Here is a 14,629-nt window from a genome sequence, read left to right on the forward strand (position 1 = left end):
TGCTATGGAAATCAAGTATCCTGAATCTGTGCTAGTGAGAAGAGTGTTGAGATGTCTCACAAAAGAGTGGGAAACAAAAGCTCTAATTATTTCTGAGAGTAGTGGTCTTGACTCCATGACTTATGATGATTTGAGAGGAAATTTACTTGCTTTTGAAAACACCTATTTGAAAAAAGATTCAAAAAAGAAAGGAATTGCATTTTCATCTATGACTAACCCCCTGGATGATGAATCCAGTGATTCTGAAAATAAATTTGTGTTGTTTGCCAAAAAATTCAGGAAAATGGTGAAGCTCATGGAGAAAGGCAAAGGAGGCGGCTCAAGAAAATAGAAGAAAGATCTCAGCAAGGTAACATGCTACAACTGCAAGGAAATGGGGCATTTTAAATCTGACTGCCCTAAGTTGAAGAAGGAAGAAAAGCCAAAAAGAGGAAAGAAAAAGGGGCTCATGGCCTCATGAGAGGACTTGGAAAATGACTCAGATGATGATGAAGAATCCGAAACCAAGTCTCAATCATGTCTCATGGCAGATCATATAGATCAAGTAATCATTCCTAACCCTAGCACTGAATTTCTTCATCTTATGATAGATCATCTTTCTGAAAAAACAAGATGCTTCTTGCTGGAAAATCAAGAACTTGAACAACAAATCACCATTCTTAAAGCAGAAAATAGTTTTTTTAAAGAAAAAATAAGGGAGGCCAAAAATGCTTGTGATCTTGTTGACGAAAATAAGCAGTTAAAAGCCCAACTTAGGAGCTGTGAAAGTGACCATTCGGTTGTTGCATATGTTGATTGTTTTAGAAGGAATGAAGAGTTGCTTAAAGAGGTCAAAAGACTTAAAGAAGACTTAGCCAAGTTCACACAAAGTTCTGAAAATCTGAATCAAATCTTGACTAGCCAAAAACCTCTTTATAATAAAGCTGGCTTGGGGTTTTATAAATCTGTTGAAAAATCTCATTTTGAAAATATTGCATCATCTTCTAATGACACAAGATTTCAAAACCCAACAAGCTTTAACAAAACAGCAACTCCAAGGTTTTGTAGACTATGTAACCGAAATGGACACTTTCTCATACAATATTTTTTTGGTGAAAGAATGATTGGTGATAAAGTTTACAAAGTTATTTTTTATTACAATGGCTTAGGACATAAGAGATGGTTTAACGTGAAAGGATCCAAGAAAATTTGGATACCTAAGGTCACTTGAGCTTTTTGTAGGTGTGCCTAGCATCCAAACGGAAGGAGAATATGTGGTATATGGATAGCGGATGCTCTAGGCATTTGATCGGAAAGACAACCTTCTTCATAAAGCTTGATGAATATGATGGAGGACTTGTCACTTTTGGTGATGATGCAAAAGGAAAAATAGTGGCCGTTGAGAAAGTTGGTAAAAATTTTTCATCTTGTATAAATGATGTCCTTCTTGTACATGGTTTAAAACATAATTTACTTAGTGTTAGTCAATTGTGTGATTTAGGCTTTGAAGTTATTTTTAGGAAGTTTGTATGTTTAGTTGTTTGTGAGAAAACTGGGGATATTTTATTTGAAGCTAAAAGGTGCAATAATGTGTATGGATTGACTCTTGAGGACTTGAAAGAACAAAATGTGACATGTTTTACATCTCTTGAATCTGAAAAATGGCTATGGCATAGAAAGTTGGGTCATGCAAGCATGTACCAAATTTCTAAGCTAGTCAAGAAAAATTTGGTTAGAGGAATTCCAAATATCAAATTTGATAAGGATCTCACTTATGATGCTTGCCAATTGGGCAAACAAGTAAAATCCTCTTTTAAAACTAAAGATGGAATCTCAACCAAAAGGCCATTAGAGATGTTACACATTGATCTTTTTGGTCCAACAAGAACTCAAAGTTTAGGAGGTAAACACTATGGTCTTGTGGTGGTAGATGATTACTCTAGATTTGGTTGGGTACTTTTCCTTGCTCATAAAAATGATGCTTTTCATGCTTTCTCAACTCTTTGCAAGAAAATTCAAAATAAAAAGGATTTAAAAATTGCCCATTTGAGAAGTGATCATGGAAGAGAATTTGAAAAAGATTTTGAAAAATTTTGTGATGATTTAGGAATTTCTCATAACTTTTCATGTCCTAGAACACCTCAACAAAATGGGGTGGTTGAGAGAAGGAATAAAAGCCTTCAAGAGATGACTAGGGCCATGCTTTGTGAGAATGAAATTTCTAAATTTTTATGGGCTGAAGCTGTGAATACAACTTGTTACATTTTGAATAGGACAATCATTAGAAAAGGGTTGAAGAAAACCCCCTATGAGCTATGGAAAGGAACCCCTCCAAATCTTAAGTACTTTCATGTTTTTGGATGCAAATGCTTTGTACTTAACAATAAAGAAAACCTTGGCAAATTTGATCCAAAATCCTATGAAGGAATGTTTGTTGGATATTTCACCACAAGCAAGGCCTATAGAGTTTATCTCAAAGAGCATAGAACCATAGAGGAATCCATACATGTTACTTTCTGTGATTATAATTTAATTCCCAGTACTGTGATAGATAATGATTCAAATTGTGAAGAAACTGGAACAGGTGGAGAAAATCCCAAATCTGCTCAAAATGAAGAATCTGCCATCCCAGTTTTGTCTCGTCAGATTGAAGGAGACATTTCCATTTCGTCTCATGAGCAAGCACGAGAAACTGAAACAGTGAGACCACCAGAAACTCATCAAAGCTCAACACCCACTCTGAAATCCTAGAGAATGGAAGTCTATGAGGGGTTATCCTCGTGACTTTATAATTGGTGACCCCTCTCAAGGAGTAACAACAAGATCCTCAACCAAAAGGCAATTCGAACCAAGAAATTTTGCCCTCTTGTCACAAATGGAGTCCAACAATGTCAAACAAGCTCTTGAAGATCTATCATGGGTCAAAGCAATGCACGAAGAGCTTGCTCAATTCGACAAGAATGAGGTTTGGACACTAGTACCTCATCCGGATGGTAAGAAAGTTATGGGTACTAAGTGGGTGTTCAAAAATAAACTTGGTGAAGATGGACAAGTTGTTTGTAACAAGGATAGATTAGTGGCCCAAGGTTACGATCAAGAAGAGGGTATAGATTTTGATGAGTCTTTTGCTCCGGTAGCTAGAATGGAAGCAATTAGGTTGCTTCTTGCCTATGCTGCCCATAAAGGTTTCAAAATGTTTCAAATGGATGTTAAATGTGCTTTCCTTAATGGCTTTATTGATAGAGAAGTGTAAGTGGCACAATCCCCTGGTTTTGAAGATAAAGAGTTTCCAAATCATGTTTTCAAACTATCTAAGGCTCTTTATGGTCTTAGACAAGCTCCAAGAGCTTGGTATGAAAGGCTTAGTGCCTTCTTGTTGGAAAATCAATTTCAAAGGGGTACCACCAACACTACTTTATTTATTAAAGCATCTAATGATGGTATACTCCTAGTTCAAGTTTATGTTGATGACATTGTATTTGGATCGGCCAATGAGTCCTTGTGTGAAGAGTTTGGAAAACTCATGACTAGTGAGTTTGAGATGAGTTTAATGGGAGAGCTTACTTTCTTTCTTGGCCTCCAAATTAAACAAACTCCTAGTGGTACCTTTATTCACCAAGGAAAGTATGCAAAAGAACTTATCAAAAAATTTGGCCTAGAAAGTTCCAAACCAATGGGTACACCAATGCATTCTAATACAAAACTTGAAAAGGATGATGATGGCAAAGATGTGGATGAAACAAGGTATAGAGGTATGATAGGTTCACTCATGTACCTAACCTCTTCTAGACTGGACATGTCCAAAGTGTGGGTGTATGCTCAAGGTTTCAATCTCACCCAAAAGAATCCCATCTTTTGGCCGTTAAGCGCATCATTAGATACATTAAGGGGACTAGTGGTTATGGCTTTTGGTATCCTAAATCTGATGACTTTTGTGCAGTAGGGTTTTGTGATGCAGATTATGCGGAAGATAGAGTGGATAGACGGAGCACATCCGGCATGTGTTGCTTCATTGGAAGCTCACTCAACATGTGGTCAAGCAAAAAACAAGCAATAGTGGCTCTATCCACAGCTGAAGCTGAATATATTTTCGCATCTGCATGTTGTTCACAATTAATTTGGTTAAAAACGCAGTTGGAAGATTACAAATTAAAGATCAATAGTATACCCTTATTTTGTGATAATATGAATGCTATAAACATTTCAAAAATTCCTGTTTTGTACTCAAGAACCAAGCACATTGAGATAAAATATCATTTCATTAGAGAACATGTGCAAAAGGGTACTATTGATATTCAATTTGTAAAATCTGAAGACCAACTTGCTGTTATTTTTACAAAACCCCTCTGTGAAGAAAGATTCTGCACTTTGAGAAAAGGTTTGGGAATGTTTGATTTAAGTTCTATTGATAACTTGTAAAATATTGATTATGCTTAGTTTTGTCTCGTAGAAATGGACGAGATAAAAATAAAAGTGTTGGAAGGGCTGTGATCAAGGGGGAGACAGCGCCAAAAATTAATTTTCATGGGCCCCACCAAATTTTCTTGACCCCATTCTGACCGTTTTGTTAGTTTCTCTCTCTGAAGATCAAAATGTCTTTTTGATGTTCCATCAAATCTTATTGGAAGTGGTTATTGTCAAATCAAATCCTTCTCTTCGCCTAATCCCTTGATTCTAGGAAACCACCTTTCAACTTATTTCAAATAACCGCCACTTAATGGACATTCAATTCCCTTAATTCTCTCTCCACTCCACATTTATTGCTTCTCCAACCTCCCTCCTCCCTCACTCCATTCGGTTTCTACTCAACCCTATCATATCCCACTTCTCCATTTTCATTACCATGAAAAAGAAAACTGCTCCCAGAAAAAGCAAACGCATTCTCTTCTCTCAAAAATCGTCTACTCCACAATCTCATACCCATATCCATATTCACTCTACATCATCATCTTCTCCATCACCTCCCTCAAAGAAAACCGACACCATGCGTAGGAAGGTCATAGCTACGAAAACTTCTTCAAGGAAGAAGAAAGAGAGGGTTCCCGTGGAGGAAGAAGAAGAGTCTCACACATCACCCATTCCGTCTCCACCACCATCTCCACAGAAGAAAGCCACACCCGGGAAGAGTGGCCAGAAATCAAAAGGATTTGCTCTGCACAACACCAAGGAACCTGCAAACCTGGAATCTTTGGATTTCAAGAACAAATACAGTAAGACACACTCTCACTATGACCCTGCCCGATTCAACTCATGTGCTTCATATGAATTTCATAAAGAAGTCCTGGAAAAGCGTCATCTCTATGCAACCTACCTTGTCAACCTGGACTCTCTCACCAGCAAAGGGATAAATGTGTCTCCTCTTTTTGAACTGCTTCAATGGACTCCTCTGCTTCACATTCAGAAGCCAGTTTACCCAGGTTTAGTTCAAGAGTTCTACACCAACATGAGACTTATTGATGGCACCATCCATTCATATGTGAAGAGAGTTCACATCACTCTTGACACTGCCACCATTGGAACGGCCTTGGGCTACAAGGAGGAAGGGCCGAGAGCATACATGGCCGAAAAGTGGGACTCACAGGTCGGTGTCACTTATAAAGTTATTCTTCAACACATTTGTGAAAATCTCTCTGGTTTGGATGGAACTACTCCTACACACAAAGCTCTTGGACCAACCAACTCTTTGTTTCACAGGATTATCACACGTATTCTGACTCCTCAAAGCAGCTCCCATAATAGAGTAACACTCTCTGATTCTCTAATCATTTTTGCACTTGTTACATCTACTCCAATATCTTTTGGTTATCTTATGATCCGACATATGTGGGAATCGGTAAAGAGCACCAAAAAGGCAAATCTGCCCTATGGTATGTTCTTAACCAGCATCTTTGAATATTTTAAAGTTGACCTTCTGAATGAGGCTGTAGAGAACAAAGTGTCAATGATCAAAAGAGGCGGCGCCGTTAAAGGCACCAAGGAAAAGAAATATGTGGCTTCTGATGATGATTTTGAAAGTTGGCCAGAATCCTCCAAGGCAACCAAATCTATCAAAGACATTTTCACAGAACTTTCAAACATGTCAGAGCTCATGGTACAATTCCATAAGTCGGCACGTAAACTAGCCTATGAAAATGAGTCAGCATGGAAGAAATGCAAAGATAGGGTCGGTCTGATGCTGGAAAGCCTTGAGGAGGAGTTGGGTAGTGAGGCAGGGGCTGAAGAATTTGAGTTTTATCTGTCTGATGACTAATCTGTTTCTATTTCTATATTTGATATTGGCATATCTAGGCTCAATTTGATACTTTGTTTTGTTTGGTTGGATACCGTTACTACTATAACTCTGTGATACTCTGTGGATACTTTTGGGAAATATTTTAGACATTATGTTTGCTATGTCAAACTCTTTTTGCAGGTGCCCCTTGATGCCAAAAGGGGGAGGAATAATTCTGAAAATTAAAACTGGAAAACAGGGGATGAAACTCTTTTGAGAGTTCATGATCACCCTTGTTTATGCTTACTTGATAATGCATATTGATAATGCACTTGTTTTGTCATGATTGTTGTTAATTGCTTGATGTTTATCTTGGTAAAATGCTTGGTTGATTGTTGATTATAATTATGAAGCATTAGTTTTACCTTGATATAATGATTATTGTTTTGGATTTATTTTTTGGCAGTTCCTTTAAGCTGAAAAATATGAATTTTACTATGGTTTGAGATGATCATGAATGATTAAGAAAACTTTCTTTTGCTATGATCAATCTGCCTTGTTTTAATTAAAAAATATTCAACATGTTGTTTGCTTTTGTATGATTGAGCAGAAAATTAAATTATTGATAACAAATGAGTTTTGATTATCATTCAACTCTGATCATAAATCAAGCCATTCAACATTACATAATGAATATGTTGAATAACATTGTTGCCTTAGGCTTGATAAAATTGTTACAGGTATAAAGCTTCCCTTGGTAAAATAGCATATATTAAGGGGGAGCCATGTAACAATTAGAAAGGGAGAAAAATTCAAATATTCAAAGGGAGTATTCTAAACTTCAATCTTTAATTTCTTTCCATTTCAATTTTAATAATGTTTGTCATCAAGGGGGAGATTGATGAGTTTGGAAAACTCTAAATCAATATTTGTGATGACTAAACATTATTAATATGATTAATTGCAAAATATTAATTCATATATATTGATTAAATTAATTTTGCAATACAGGTTCTGCTTGGGTCGAAAAATATTGGCTTGCCCAATTTGATGAAAAATATTCAGCATTGATATAAATTCTTAATCACTATGGCTGAATTGATTTGGGCCAAAAAGAAGGAAAATTGGCAAGTCCAAATGTGTTACTGGTAGCTCAGCCTTGAAACAAAATGTCCAAATAAAATTGGCTGAAGCAACTTCTTAAGATGGGCCAGTTTTAAGTATTATTGATACAAGTCCAAACTATTCCTCATGCATGATCCGAAACCAATTGAGAAGGAAAGCAAATGTTTTTATCGCCTTATGTCTCTAACGGATCTCATGCTTCACCATGTGATGGAATTCAAATCTCATTTAAGTGAAGTTAATAAATGCATGAGAAATATGAGAGAGATTATATTGATTTGATGGCTCCTTTACTGCTACACGCCACTGAAAAACAAAGAGAAGTGAACATTTAATTTACTTTGTCAAAATCCATTAGTTAATGTTCAAATTTCTCTTTCCTCTCTCTCTCTTAACTTTCTTCATCTCTTTCGATCATTACACAGCCAACCATGGAAGCTATAGCAAGCTACCGTAGAGAAGAAGAAGCACGCCTAAAGACCATCAAAATGATGGCAAGAAAAAGCAAACAAAAAGTATGTAGTGGCTGAGATTCTCACCAAGAATGGTAAGATTTGGTGAGGTAATCTCGAGATCTTCATACCTAAAAAGAAAGAAGAAGATCTCAGCCAACAGAGAAGAAGATCCTTGGAAGGATGGCTTGTCTCTGATTCTGCTCAACCACCACAGGAGGTAGCTATAGTGGCTATGTGATGGAAGAGGCAGAGATTGGAGCAGATGAAGCTGTCATCATTAAGCATGCATCAAGGGCTAGGAGTTCATCTTGGAGAGCAAGGCAAGATGGAAGGCTCGGATTGATGATTGTTGGTGACCAAGGAAGAACCAGAGGTAATTGCATGTTGGTTATTGCATTCGGTTACTTCTCCTCTCTCTCTGGCCGAACCGGTTTGGTTGAAGAAGAAGAAGATTAGCTTGGTTTGTTTGGTTTCAACCGTGGAGGCTTCTCCCTATAAGTAAGGGTGAACAGCCAGGGCTTGAAGCAAGGAGTGAGAGTGCAAGGCACAGAGTTCTCATAGCTACCTAAGCTAACAGAAGTTCTTCTCCTTCAATGTTCTTCATTTTGTATTTTTCTGCTTAATTTTATCATGTCTTGAGTCTCATGAAAAAAGGCAAACAGTGAGGTTTGTATGAAAAAGCCATAGAGCGAAAAAAGGCAGAGAGTGCAAAATTAAAAGAAAAAGCCATTGATGTCCTTAGAGTTCCTTCGTACATCTGTGTTGTGTTTCATGATTCTGTGGGAATCCCCTTGTAAGTTGGGTTAGCACTTTACAGTTGAAAGCTTGGCAGTGACCAAGTCAAGTTCAGTTTGGGATTAGATTCTGGACTTGTCCCAGATAGGAAGGGTAGTTCCTAGGGAGAATTGGTGTTTGTAATCAAGGATGATTATGGTGAAATTCTATCATTATTGTGATGGAAACTGAATGTAGGCTGCCTTGCACTTAGCAGCTGAACTAGGATATATCTTGGTGTAATTCTCTCTTTCTTCTACTCCATTTCTGTTTCTGCTGCCCAGGAGATAAAACTGAAAATATCTCATGCTGGCTGACGAGACAAAAAGAAAAGTCTCGTGGCTGGGGACGAGACAAAAGAAAAAGTCTCGTGTCTAGTTACGAGATAAAAAGACAAAAAGTTTCCAAAAAGTGGTTTCAAGGGTCAGCAATTATTATCAAGCAAAAAGGGGGCTAAGATTCAACCCCCCTCCTTCTCTTAGCCACTGATAACTATCACACTCTAATATTCAAATCCTTATGCTCGAGTCATAAGTCAATGATAATAAGGTGGTATGACCCTCAAGGTGGATTAAAATACATACATATCTATATAATTGAAAGGAATTATTTAACGAGAAGCATGAAAAGAGTGAAAATAAAATCGCAAAGTCGCAACACTCACGTATCGACAATTAGAAGACAAAGCGTGAATCAAAAATGATACGAAGATAAATCCATAAAGAGAGCAAGAATAAGACAAAGTATAGATATATAACATAAGTAAATAGCCACTAGTCGCGACCCGCGAAGTTTAGGCCGGCTAGGGTACAGTAATAAAATTAGTTGACAACAGTAATTTGCCTATCTCTCCCAGAATATATATCAAAGCCTCTATAAATACATAATAAAAGGTTTTCAAAATAAGTTTGAAGAGATTCTAAACAAAAATAGAACAAAGTCCAATGATCTTCGTCATCTTTCAGATCAACCACAGCTCACTGCTGAGCACCTGGACCTACATCTGAAAAATAGAGAATATATACGGAAAGAGAACCCCCGACCCATGGGTTCCTAGTATGGTAAAAGTGCCAAATAAATACAATGCACTATAATAAGAACTCACTGAGCATCCTAATCTTCCTTTCATCAATTGTCCACCCTAGGTTTTCACTAATCCATAACTTAGGCAACTGTCCTAGGGGATACTAAGTCTAATTCAATTTATCCTCTTTTCCAACTTCCAAACTTTCCAACTTCCAACTTATTGTAGAACCATGACTAGAAATAGCACCAGCTAATTCGACTCAGTGATTATATATCAATACTTCACATTTTCACCTGGAGCAAGTGAAATCACTTCATTGCGTCTACCCAGGGAACTCAAATCATCTCTTTTAGTGTTCATCATTGTTAATCAGTTATCTCATCATTTCATTTCAACAAGGACAGCCCTCAGCATCAACTAACACCAGCATGAGGGACCTCTCAGTTGTACAAACACAAACAATGCAAACAAGTAATACACAATTAAGGTACAAGTAGAACAAGTAGCATATAATCAGGTAACATAGCATATATGATTTAGCAATCCAAAACAATTAGGCAAACTCAAACAAGTCAAACATATGCATATGATGTATGCCTGTCCTACTGGCCATGAGCTCACGTGTCGGTTACTTGCCAGAACCCGACATATCCGGTAGCTAACCTAGACATTGTCCTCTCTGCTGTTTACTTGCTATATAGCATAACCTCACAGGGTGAGTGTTCTGTACACCTCGCAGAGTTAATATTCTGTATATATCTCGCAGGGAGAGTGTCCTGCACTCCTCGCAGACAGAGGGAACCTCGCAGAGTTAAGTGCTCTGTACACCTCGCAGGGTTAAGTGCTCTGTACACTTCGCCGGCACGCAAGCCTGTATCCCTCGCAGAGTTAGTATCCTGTCATATCATCGTTCTACCATTCACAATTCCATTATCACTTTTCTTATCTCGCAGGCAGTACAGCCTGTATCTCTCGCAGGGTGCGTGCCATGTACACTTCGCAGGCTTTAAACCTGTATCTCTTTATTTATTACCACAATAACTAGGAGAAACCCTCAATCCCGACTCATCTATTTATCCCGGGATATAGTGCCCGTCACACTTCTCAAACTTCATCTCATTAGGATCCCCACTTATGTAATTCTCATCATAATTTCAACTCACACTTAATGCGTTCATCATAAGTTCAAGCCACACTTAGTTTCTTTTTACTTCAGTTCATTAACTCACTCCTTAGGTCTTGTTCTTAGCTCCTTTATACTTAATTTCACCGACTCTAAACTCTTATCGATGTTCATAAAGGTTTAAAAGACCAAAAGAATAGTTAAAAGCCATAAAAACACATTTTTCCATATTCTGAGAAGTGTGCGTACGCATACATGTGGTGTGCGTATGCACAGGCTGAAAACTTGGGATCCGCATACGCATGCAAATATCCGCGTACACATGATACAAAAATTTTGTAAGTCGCGTACGCATGCATGATGTCACGTACGCATGATCCTAGTTTTGGACCATGATGCGTATGCATGCGATATCCACGTACACAGAGGCACTTGGGAAAGGCCAATGCCTGCATACGCATGTCAAAAGCCGCGTATGCATGCATATCAGAAAACAGAAAATCTGATATGCTGCAGAAATCAGTTTTTCAGTCCAGTTTTCAAAATCTCATAACTTTTTTCACAAAATTCCTTTTTCAACCATTCTTAAACTGTTGAAAAGATCGTTGAATGAACTTTCATAAAAATCTAGTTTTGAAGAATTTTCAACTCCGATGACCGACTTACAGACCACCGAAGTTGGTCAAAAATTGGTTTTTACCTAAAAACAAAAATCACCCATTTTTCCAAGGTTCACAAGCCAAATTCATTTTCATCGATCAAATTGACCCCAAACCAACCAAATTCACCAATTTACACTCAACCAAATTCAAACCTACCTCTTCTACACAATTTCCACCAAAAACCATCAAATTCCACACCTCAATTCCTCAATTTTTATTACTCAATAATCATATCAATTATTCACACATTCAATATCTAAAATCTATTCAATCTCATATATCATCACACCATACAAACACCACTTACCTTCCTTACCTCTTTCCGGCCTCCGGCCCAAGATTCACGGCCTCTGGTCTAATTCATCAATCCAATATATATATTTCAACATATACTATCATTGTCCAATTCCTCAATTTCACAACACATCAAATATGCAAAATCACACAATATATATCCAAATCATTATTCTCTATAACATGTCATCTATACACATTAATTCTAACCAAACACACAATTCAAACTTAATTCTAGGGGCATTTAATCTAGGAATTCTCATCACACCACATGGTACTAAAACCTCTTGGAAGTCAAATTCAAGCTCTCACTTGGGAGTCTCCACCAAAACCCAGCTCCAAGCTTCACCAAACACTTTCTCAAGCAAGATTCAAGTTCCAAAAGTGTACCCAATACTCTAATACACACATTACATACATACATCAACTTAGGGCTCACGAAATCTCATAAATCACAAGGGTTAGAGAGTTCTTTACCTTAACCCACAAAATTGGTTGATGAAACTCACTAATGGCTCAAACTAGAGCACTCCTAAACAACCAAAATCACAAGATTTCCTCAAAATTCACAACCAAATTCAAATTTAGAGGAAAAATGAAAACTGGGCAGATAACAGCAAAATACTCACTACAATACTTAGATAAACTTCAAGAGCTCGTTGAGGGTGACGCATGGCCGTAAACAGCTCGTCAATCGGAGCTCCAGAGAGAAAGTTATAGTGATTTAAAGATCAAAGGGGGTTAGGATTTTGATTTTCCTTTTCTCTCTTCTCTCTCACCGTGGAACAAAAGAAAAGGGGGAAGAAATGATGCTGAAATGGCTTACATGGCTTATATATGTGAGTTTGGGCCCATTTAGATCCGGTTCACTTGGTTTAGCCCGTTGGCCCAATTTTGGGCCAAAACCTTTAAGATTAGCGTTTTAATGTGCGCTTTAATTATTTTTACCACATCCACAACAAATATTTAACTTTCTAACTTTTTTCACTCATAATTAATTTTCTCAGCTGCAGTACCGGACAGATCTCAGTCGGTACTACCGGTCAAATTTTTAGTGCGTGTTTTTATGCATAAAACTATGTTTTTCGACTCAGAAAAATCCACTAAGTCTAAATATCATATTTAAATCATCACATTCTGATTACTAAATTTTCTAACCATATTCACTCATATTTAATTTATTATTTAGTTAATTACGGTTTGACCAGATTTTACATTGGCCATTACCTAGAGTGTTTGGTATTCATTGAAATTATGGGCCTTGCAATTGGTCTTAGACTTGGGGCTTGGAGAGTTTGCTTCGCACTTGGATGAAGTGGCACATCATGCCAAGGTACTTTGGTGGTCACTAGGACTTGGCCCAAGGAATTGAGGCATGAGCATTGCACTTGGAGGGAATGGCATTGCACATGGAGGCTTGGGTTGGACTTGGTGTGGCACTTGGAAAGTGGCGTGGAATGACACTTTCTTGATGATGGTCGAAGGCGTGTAACGCCAAGGCTTAGGCCTTATTGGTGGTGTTGCACGCCATAGTTTTCTTGGCTGCTGGCTCTTGAAATTCAGCCCAGCGTGCCACCCCCAAGAGTAGCGTTGCACGCCACTCTCCCTTAGTGCATGAAGGTGTGACACGCCCATGATGGCATTGCACGCTACCTTCATTTCTCCTTTTTTCCTTGATCAACGGCGTGGCACGTCATGGTGGCGTTGCACACCATCCTCCGTCCCTCGATGGGTGGCATTGCACGTCATCCTCCCTCACTTAATGCTGACTCTATGGAATTTGGCCCAATGTTGCACGCCCATGGTAGCATTGCACACCACCTTCCTTTCTCCTTATTGCTGAAACTCTTTAAGAATCTCTTGAACACATCATAACTCGAAACAACTCCATATAAAATCAATTAGGTCACAAGAATCTCAATTATAGTAAAAAAATCACTAAGTTTATCAAGAGAAATGCTAAAGAAAACAGCTAAAGATACTCATGCATCGATCATTCATCCTCCTCTATAGCACCACTTCTGAATTCCTTTCACAAGAACCTATTTCACTACACCTTCGATTCTTTCATAATCATCTTAGTTTTTAGATATTGGAGCATCTCATCATATCACTAATGATCAAACTAGTCTTCTCTGATCTTCTGATTTCGAAGGCACATGGAAATCTAGGATTAAAGAACATTCTTCCATGAAGCTTGAGTTTGATGTTGAGGAGGATAGTGCATAACCTCCAAGGCATGTTTTGAATGAAGAATTGGAAGGAATGGAGCAAGAATTGAGCTCCCTTGGTGATGATAACCTAGCATCAAGTCCTCTTGGTGAAGAATTTGCTTCCGCAAATGAGTCTTTTGAGTTTGAAGAACTTTCTCCCGACGAATTTAAAATAATTGATGTGGAGGTAGATTTCTCTCAACCTCCGATTTATGATTTGAGTGATAGAGAAGAGTTGGATGAACTTGGTGAAGAGAAGCTTGAAGGTAAAAAATCTTATCAAGAGGTGGAAGTCCTTCGAAAAGGATGGACGGGAGTGGAACATGCTTTGTCAAGATCATTGGAGACTTCTCTACCTAGGTTATCCCACTTGAATTTGGTTTGCTTGAAACGGATGGCCAACTTAGGGCGCTTTGTGGAATGAAGCATAAGAGAAGGATGTTTAGTGGTTAACGTTGAAAATCAAGGCTCATTATGGTTGAGATTTCGAGGATCAAATGCAAAGGTTGGACTAGTGCTCAAGTGGATTGGTCTAGAAGAAGAGTTTGGTACTTGATTGAGAATTCGGCTTGCTTACCACCCAAGTGGAATTACAAGGATCAATTTGAAGACGGGTGCGAAAATAAGATATAGGATCCCGGATTACAACATGAATGCCAACTTTGGGAGCTCATATCTTGTGAAGAACTTCACCAAGGCTTGGTGAATTCGGTTGGAATTTTGACAACCATTTGAAGATCAAGCATTCTTGGAAGTTTATGGATGA

The sequence above is a fragment of the Arachis hypogaea genome, chromosome 19, assembly GCF_003086295.3.
Source record: "Arachis hypogaea cultivar Tifrunner chromosome 19, arahy.Tifrunner.gnm2.J5K5, whole genome shotgun sequence".
Taxonomy (NCBI): domain Eukaryota; kingdom Viridiplantae; phylum Streptophyta; class Magnoliopsida; order Fabales; family Fabaceae; genus Arachis; species Arachis hypogaea.